The following is a 9883-nucleotide window of genomic DNA, read 5'->3' as shown; positions in this document are numbered from 1 at the left end:
CAACATGCTCTCGTCATACATAATAAGTAAAGTGGTCACACCAGCTGCGACGTGTCTCAACAGTATAGTCGGGGTGAATTATATGGGGTTTCTGTCCACTCTAATTAGGGAACCTCACCCCAAAGGAAGTGAAAACAAAGATTGGGTTGGAGTCTTAAAAGTCTGTTAATTTTACATGTAGTAATTCATCTCAGTAACAGCAAAAAGGTAGAATGGTGGTGGTGGTGGGGGGGGGGGGGGTTGGGGGTGTTAATCGTTACCAGAAATTGCATGAAATTGAAATTCCACCTATTTTTTAGATTTTTATTACTTCCAGTAAAACTTCTCTCTGGTGTCGCATGCAGGACTTCTCCAATCATTTCGTTTGCTTAAACCTTGCTTCGTTCTTACAATTGTCTGCAAGCTTGCATTCAGATATTTCTCCATCCAGTCACACTGATTAACATTTTCTTTTCTTTACCCTACTTTTTTCAATAAGCTGTTTCACTCAAATATGTCACGATATGGCAAAAATGATCTCTCACTGCCATTACATCAAGACAAGTAATGAACAACAAATACTGACATTTTGCAAAATCAAGTCCCACACAAAATATTTTTTTAACATTGGATACTTTGAATCAGACTACAGAAGTAAATTGGATCATGATTTAGTTTGGGGATCAGTTCTCACTATTAACTATTAATTATGACTTTTTTTCCTCAATAAACTCATAATTTGCTGCTTATTAATCGCTAGTAAGGTAGGAAAGTAGAATTAAGGCATCTAAAATATGGTCATGTAGAATTATGAATGCATTAATACAAGTTATAATATAACATATGCTTTATTAGTACTAATAATAAACAGTCAGTAATATGCATTCTAATAAGCAGATAAAAGTGAGTATTGGTCCCTAAACCGAAGTGTTACTGTAAAATGGCTTGTGAGCAGTATTTTGCGTTGTCTTTAACCTTTAGTTGACTTTATTGCCTTTGGCAGAACGTTACGCATCTGTTGCTTTTCAGTAATATTAAATACCTGCTTCTTTTCCTGCATCTTTTTCCAATTTTTTAACCTTTTGTCATTTTGCACTCTTACCTGGCAAGTGAATGATATGATCTGCCATCGTTTGTTCCATTATCTCATTCTGCCATAACTCATACTGGATATGTCCTACCAAGGGTCTGTGTTTAATTTAGCTCTAGCTGAATCACACTAAAGTTTCCTCAAGCTGAATGTAATGTATAAAAAAACCCCCAGATCTTATGATCAAGATCAATATGCTTTGGATCGTCAAAATGTCCAAAATGCATAATTTTTTTATATTTTTCTCTCTCTCTATCCCCTTTTCACCACTACAGTTGTGTCCACCTTCTCACTGTAGTGCATTATTGTTGTTTGGCTGGCCTTACTGTAAACCCAAGGACTGGGGGCTCTGGTCTCTCTCTCTTTTTCTCTTGCTTGCCTGCAAGGCTCAAACCAGCTCTGGAAAGTTTTCCTTAGTCTTAATCCTGGCATAGTTATTCCACTCTATGTACGTGTTTATGAAGTCCTGACAAAATCCTTCCTCTTCAGCCTCTCCCTCTCTCCCTCACTTCCCCTCTTTCTCCCTCTGGGGCTCCACTTGCAGAGATTTAATTTCAACTCTCCTGTCGAAAGAGAAAGATTCTCCTACTTTGTAGGGACAGAAACTGGACTGTTTTGAAACCATTGTTTTTGCAGACTGTATGTTTTGAAGTTTAAAGAATTATTGTGGGTTAAATATAAGTTAGAACCCATGCATGATCACATCCACAATCAAAATATTATTTTTGTTTTATTTTGTTTTGTTTTAATATGTACGTAATAGCTATGTGGGCATAGATACACTATTGTCATCCTGAAAGTTGACAAAATTCTCTGTTAACATATATGCATTCAAAATCTACAGTCTTTCTCTTCTGGGAAAGTGGACTAAACTATGAATGACTCATCTTGCACTTGTGGGCGCGTCCAGACTATTTACCAATCAGATCGCTAGAATGAGAATGTCCCTCCCACTAATACCACTTGCCTTTGACTAACAATAGCAAATCCTTGTTAATTACTGTTATTTAACACATTTTTTTCAGTTTCAATATGAAATACAGTGCAGAAAATTGTGTTGAATCAAATGCTGTTGGTGCCAATTCATTTGGCTAATTGGACGCTAGCTAATTAGGCAGTTACAACATGGGACGTACTTTAAAATTATGAAGAAAAAAACAACAACTGTAAGGTAAAGGAAAATATGATCTAGACTACATCACAAATGGCTTAGAGATATGTCACCACTTGATGTCCAATGGATCCTAAAGCAAAACCAATTGAGAGCAGTTGATATTTAATTGCATTACTGTTCATGCATTTTTACATAAATGAGTCATAATTAAGCTCAAGATGCATGTAGCCTAGAATTTTTTGGTTTTTGATTAATTGACTTCATGAGAAGCTGTGGTGTGCCATGTGACAGAGCTGTGAAATATATTTTGAGGAAAGGTTTGAGAAGATTAGTAGGCTCTCTGCTGAACATGTTCATGCAATACAGTTTAGCTGGCCTTGTGGCAAAAATATGTATGGAGATGGATTATTGTAAACCTTAAAATGGAAACGTGTGGTTTCTGAGATGAAGCTCTCATGGCCACAGTTTAGACCACTGTTAACTATGTTTTGGAGATGACTTGACCTTGACTTGGCAGGAGATGTTTTCACTCTCATTAGATTTTAGATCCAGATACTGAGAATCCACTGTGCCAAGTAATAGTGTTTAGAAAGCGAATTTTGATCAAATTTTACAGCTCTGGCCACAGCGTAAATGATGTGATTCATAAACCCTTGGTAGGTCATTTTACAGCTTTCATTAACATGTGAAATCACACTGTAAATCACAAGGCTTTATGAAAATTTATGTTTGTTTAGCATTTCATTCCCCATTGGCTGCATGTCATAATATCTGAAATCATGTGGAACAGCTCCACGAGCCGCAATGGATTGGATGCAAGATTAAACCTCAAGGCCTTCTGGACTGTCTCAGTTTTTAAAAGGCACACTTGAGCAATGAGGGTAAGAACACTTTCACACTGGAGCTTTTTGTAACCAAGTCTGTTTGATGCCAGAGCCTGGTTCGTTTGGTAGGTGTCAAAGCATTTTTTTCAAACTCTGATATACACCAGTGAAACTAGACTGACTAGACAGTCTTCTTAAAAATGGTAGCATAGGGCTTGGTTCATGTAAATTCTGAATTGCAAGTATGAAAGCAATTGTCCCAAACTGAACCCCTAATAAAATATATATATATATATATATATATATATATATATATATATATATATATATATATATATATATATATATATATATATATATATATGGGGGGAATTAATCCACATGACATTTTATAACCTTAACCAGGTAACAAACTAATTTCCTTGCCATAAAAAGGTTAAGTGAGACTTGACCTTTGGTGCATTCAAGTTATGTCGGATAGAATTTATGAACGGAACATGAATGGAATCACCACAAAGTGGGAAACAAGTGGTAAACTAATGGTAAACTCTGGATTTTCTCTCAACTACTCTACAAAAAACTCTTTGCTTTACAATAAAAAGTACAAAAGTATTGTACAATTACAATGGAATAAAAATATGTTATAACACCTGATGTGCATTGTTTATTGATCATTTTGTAGAACCAGTGTTAAAAAAAAAAAAAAATTGTAAAAAAAAGGTGCCGTACTTCTCAAAAGTTTGGAAACATTATGATTTTTTTATGATTTTTAAATGAAGTCTCTTCTGCTCACCAAGGCTGTATTTATGTGCTCAAAAATACAGTAAAACAGTAATAATGTGAAATAATATTACAATTTAAAAGAACTGCTTTCTGTTGGAATATATTTTAAAATGTAATTTATTCCTGTGATGTAAAGCTGAATTTTCAGCATCATTACTCCGGTCTTGAGCGTCACATGACATTATTCTAATATGCTGATTTGCTGCTTAAAAAAAAAAAAAGTAAAAAATCGTAATGTTTCCAAACTTTTGGCAAGTAATGTACATTGAACACTTGCTCAGACTAATGTAATTTAAACACACTTTGGATCTCAATTTAAAAAAGGTGCATATAACGAAATGTAAAACAGTTTCCGAAATGTTCCAAAAAATGATTTATAAAATGTCTGTATACTCAAAAATGTTCCTGAATACATTCCTCTTTATAAATCCTGGTTCATCTTAAATTCAAGTGCAATGTTTTCCAAGTACATCAACTCCAGAACACCCACAAATATTTCTATACGGTTCATAAAAAGTATGGCACTCATCCTCAACAGGCAAGGAAATCCAATCGTATGTGAATTAGGCCCCTGATGTGTTAATTACGACGTCCCAACTCATAAATTCCAACTTCCCAGGAGGACTTGAATGTGCACATTCATCGCATCCACTGCAAACTGTTGCCATGATAGTTGATGACCTGAAAGAGAAATCTGTCTACAGTACAGTAATGTCTGTTATAGCACCCCTTGTGGCAACACTGAGAATGCAAGGTACACGTGTGCTGCATTATGAATTGTGGTCTGACACATTTCCAAACACAACTACGCACAAACTCGAAATTAGCCAGAAGTGTTTTTGTTCACAAACTCACGTTGGGTATGTTTCGACCTCAGTCTATCTCTCTATGCTGTCTTTATTGGCCTGTCAGTGAGATTGTAGCTCTAAAGAAGGAAGGGAGCCTTCTGTGGTTTTCTTTCCCAGAAAGATGAATCAGAGAGTGGTGACCGCTGAGTGGCCCAGGTTCCTTTCATCCTGCTCTTAAATCTCCCAGTGCGCTGAAGGGGGTCCAGGACTGCACCATCTCAGCTACCCCCGGAGGGGATAAAGCTGTTTAGAGAGTCCTGGCCCTGGATTTAAACACTACAGATTAAATTAGACTCTGCGCTGTGATCATACCAGCAAATGCATTTATGAGCTTATTGAAATGTTTAGTTTTCTTCTTCATGTCTGTTTTAAAAAAATGCAATTACATTCATTAGTTTTGGAGCTGTGGTCTAGCGGCCTTTCCAACATATTGTTTTGTGACATGTGACTTTCTTTTTTCATGCAGCATAAACTTAGAATAAACTTTTTTAATGTGAAAATATTTAAAAAAAAATAGTCTAGACTTGGACGCTATTCTGGAGGGCCGCTGTCTGTCGTAACTCTGAATTCAATAATTCAAAAAAGATCTAATGTGATGTACTGTCTTTTTTTAAACTAACTGGAAAAGCCTATCTACTTTCCTCATATCTGATGGAGTGTCTCAAAGTGTTGTTCTCCTCTTCCTCTGTGTTCTTCTCTGGAGTTATGGGTGGATACTTTCCTGGTAATGTTGATTAATACTTTTCACTCCATATTACATCCGGATCTGCCTGCAAACACAAATTCCAGACACGAACAATAGTCTTAAACGCAGATCTAGCTTTGCCTTACCCATCAATGACTGTTCTAAGCTTAAATGAACCGCTGGTCACAGCTCACATCGTTTGGACAAGCACCATAACCGTGAGCACCTCCTTTAAAGTCCCAAACTGCAAAGTCACAAGACACCAGCCGCAGGAAATGACCAAACCCTGCGTGCAGCTAAAAATAAGGCTCGTCGTTAGAGGAGAATAGGACCAGGAAGGCGGCAAAGTACAGCAAATATTATTCCTATTCAACCACTGCTCGACCACAGCACTGTTTTGGGAGTGGAATGGAGGGGAAAAAAGCAGCAGCAAAAAAAAAGAAAAAGAAAAGCGAGGGGGCTGATGGGATAGAGAAGGGTGAAAAGAAAGGCCTCACATAGAGTGCTGGAAATCTGACAAAACAAACTATGAGAAATAAGAAGGGGGAGTGAAAGGAAGAAGGCGGAAACGAGCGAAAGGAAGAAAAAAGCTGCCTCGCTCACACTGACACAGCTGAAGACACTGTAAAACCTCAAAAACCTGGAGAGCAACGGAGCAAATAAAAGCGAATTAGAGCCCAGAAAAGTGTCTGAAAAGCTCGCCCCTGCCATTTTGGGTTTCTCAGTGGCTTGGTCGCACTCTCTATTGTCAGAGAAGGAAAAAAAAAACTGCAGAGCTGTAATGTTGGCACGGGACCCACACCACAACCCCATCCCCCTCACCAAGCGCGAGGCAGCCTGGCACGGTGCTGAGCCCAGCCAAGAATGGAGCTCCTCGTCGCCTCACGCAATGTGGTGCACTGAAATTTCCTGCAGTAAAAGCCTGATTGGGAAGACACCCATTAAAAACGTGTAAACGTGTAGCGTGCGAGCGAGAGGAGGCACTGGGCGCAATGAGGAGAAGCCAAAAAAAAAAAAACGATTCCAATCAAAGTCGACTGCTTACCCTGCCGCTGTTCTTTCGCCTTTCCATTTCACATTATTTCCTCCCTGCTTTTTCTCAAACCCTGTTTTGATTTAAATTGTGGCAAAGCTCCCTCTCGCTCTATGTGTTTCCCAAACCGAGAGCTATTTCCTGATTCACTCCCTCTTTTATATAATTATTCCACAGTCTTACTTTCTTTTTTATTTTATTTTTTTCTGCACGTTCTCACTTCAGAATGACGTCATGGCCTCCAAAGGTCCCTTGTGGCTTGGCATGAGTCTGCAAAGGGCAAAGTTCAGCAGGAATTTGGGAGAATGTGGCAGAGAAAGAGATGAAGGGAGGGAGGGAGGGAGTTGAAGAGAGAGAGAAGCTGCCAAGTCAGTTCTGGTTCATTGAGAATTGCATGCATGGTTGTTCTCTGCACCAGCGCCCACAGTCATGTCCTCAAACAGCTACCTAGTAACGGTTGCTACTCAAATCTATAATACATCAGAGCAAACACAGAATGACATAATTTGGTAAGTATTCTGTTATTTCAAAACACTCCTGTAGTAGACATTGACAGCTAGAGGTTTAATATATTCAGTTGTTAGATTACAATATTGTTTACACAGTGTTTAGCTGGACTGATATGATGATTATAGTTGCAGAGATTTTTACTGAAGCTGGTTATAACTATATCTTGGAATAATGTCTTTATATCTCAAAATTGCAATTTTTTCATCTGGTGTTAGGTCTCAGAAAGTGATTGCAGCTTTATTTCCCAAAATATGTGACCATATTTCTCAAAGTGACCATATCTCGCAATTGCGTCTTTAATTCTCCATATTGCAGCTTTGTTTCTCAAAATACTAAGACAACAGACTGTATATTGCAATTTCGATTTTGCTTATAATAATAATTGCTTATTATAAACATAATGACATTTTATTGATTCCATGATTAGATAGTAATAATTTATAACTTTCTGATTCTTCCTAATTCTTCTTTTTCATCATTTAAATGTTCCTTTCTAAAATAACCTACCAGTTTTCTGGTCTTCCAGTTTTGTGGACATTCACACAAAGACCAGTCACTAGTCAGCTGGCTATGATTACACAGAAAATCAAGAGGCCACGCAGAATTTGACAACTCGATTTACAAATACCATTTCAGTTTTAATAAGTATTTTCTCAAAATTTCAACATTGCATCAACTCCTGATGAACACATTCATTTTTATTTGAATTATTCATCAGAGGACTGTTTTACCATGTATGTATTAATGTCTTTGAAAGGTTTTTGTCTTTCAGACACAATTTAATAAAATGATTTGTTTTGATATTAAATTTGAATGATGTAATTAAATATTAGACAGTTGACGTGTGTAAGTAAATATGATTTTAATGCTTCTTGCTTTAGTTGTGAGGGTGCGGTTGTGGTGGTTGGCACGATGGGAGATTTGCACAAAAATGAAGATGCTGTTCTAATTAATCCTGCAACCAATGATTACCCACAATGACACATTCTCTGTCCCTCTCATACACACCAACATCACACACACTCTTACTCACCGCAGAGGGCTGTGCTGTGGCTGCAGTTTAAAATGGCTGACAGTCACGCCATACCCTGGTCCTCTGGACTGATTTCACTCTAATGTACTAAGGGCTTTTGAGGGTGGAAAAAATTATGGCCTGTGTTCTTTAAATGAACTTTCTGTACTGGGAATGTTTTCATTGAAAAATAAACACAATTGCACACGTTCTGTGAGCTGCGTGTCTGTGCGTGAACAAATGTAACACATGCAGCGTGTGATTTTCTTGGCCTGTCTTCATCATGCTCTGTCTTCTTGCAGGCCATTTCCAACAGTGTTTGATATTGTGTATGTTTATGCATGTGAAAATTTTTGTGTGTGGTCGTGTTTGTGCGTGCTTCAGGCTATGATCTGAGTCACAGCATGAAAAAATAAAATGTCCAAACAAGCCGTCCCCAATGGAGTGATGAAACAAACTTACAGCCCCCACAGAGCAAGGACAAATGCTATGACATGCAGAACCAGGACTTGCACAACTACTCGTTTTTACAAGTTATGGTTGACTAATTGCCCAGAAAAAGGTTGATTGGTTGCCAATCCTGTCAAAATTGTAGGTGTCTGCAGAACCAGTTTTAATGCTTTTTTATGGACATTTATGATATAAAACTTATTAGATGTCTACACTGGGAGAAAATGTGAACAAACTGGGACCAAGTTTTCAAACACAACTGAAATCATGTGATCCATGATTAGTTTGTACAGACCCAACATGTTGAGCTGTGACAGAAACAGAAAAATCATCAGCATAAACCACTAAATTTGTGAAACTTTGTTAGAAATGGAGTCAAGAAGGTTTATTTTATACAAAATATGAAGAAAAACCAGCAGAATTTAATAATCAAGCTTCATTCATCCGCAGAAACAGGTGGCGGTATAAACACTAAGACCAATAGGATGAAGAAGATCCAGCAAAAGTGTGTGTGGTAGCACAGTTACTGCAGTGTACATCCCACAATGTGAGGAAACTGTCAAAATGTGAACAAGAGATCATCTCGCAGTTTATACAGTAGAACTGGTAGCCATAATACTAGGCCTGCAGCGGATAATTAAAAAGTATAGTTGTATATGTATATGTAGTTGCATCTGATAGTTTGACCTTATTTAAAGCAAAAATAACTATTTATTGCTACCATGAAATAAAATTACTCATATCGTGATATAAGATTTTTGTCATAATTTTGGCAGAAATGTTTGTACTGGATTATTTTTAAATGATATTACTGTACTTATGTACTTATAACTGTCTGAAAACAAAACAGGGTTCAGAACCTTTCTAAATATCTTCACCTTGATCCATTCATGTACATAATAAAACATATGAACTATCGATAAAATTGTTTCTTAGTAAAATATAAATCAACGTTTAAACCACTGAAATGCAATATTTACATTTAAAAGTATAATCGACATGTTCTCTAAAAAATCCTGATGTCACTGGTGTGAAATGAATTTTGGCCATGAAGGATCCATTCGTTGTATTCTTTGTTGCCTGGTAAACGAAGCATGCATTTCGAGGCCGCAGTTTGAGGGAGTCTTTGAATTGGGACAGCATTTATCGTGCCACAGTGGCTTTTGAATGCAGCCTTCAAAGGTTGCAGCCCCTGAATTGGGACACAGCTTATTATTGTTGCTCATGGGTTTTACAAAACCCTTGCCCTAAATATAAAACATTGACATGTAACTCAACCATTTTGTGCTGTGGACAGAAATTGCTCATTTAAAAGAAATGGGCTGTCACTTTTTCAAGTGTTCGAATGTATGAATTTTGGTTGCTAAACAAGAAAATAGCTGGGGAAAAAATCCTGTAGAGGTTTTGGGATGGGCTATTTTGATTCAGGCCATCTAGCAACCTAGTGTTGTGGTGGTGACTTTTTTACACAAGTTAAAAAAATATTTTATCTCCCCTTTTCTGTTTTGGAAAATTCCTGAAAATGAGCCGGAGCTGGCGTGGTGTGTGTGTGCGG

Source organism: Cyprinus carpio, chromosome B13 (assembly GCF_018340385.1).
Source record: "Cyprinus carpio isolate SPL01 chromosome B13, ASM1834038v1, whole genome shotgun sequence".
Taxonomy (NCBI): Eukaryota; Metazoa; Chordata; class Actinopteri; order Cypriniformes; family Cyprinidae; genus Cyprinus; species Cyprinus carpio.
The sequence above is the reverse complement of the archived record's forward strand: the minus strand, read 5'-3'. Positions refer to the sequence as shown.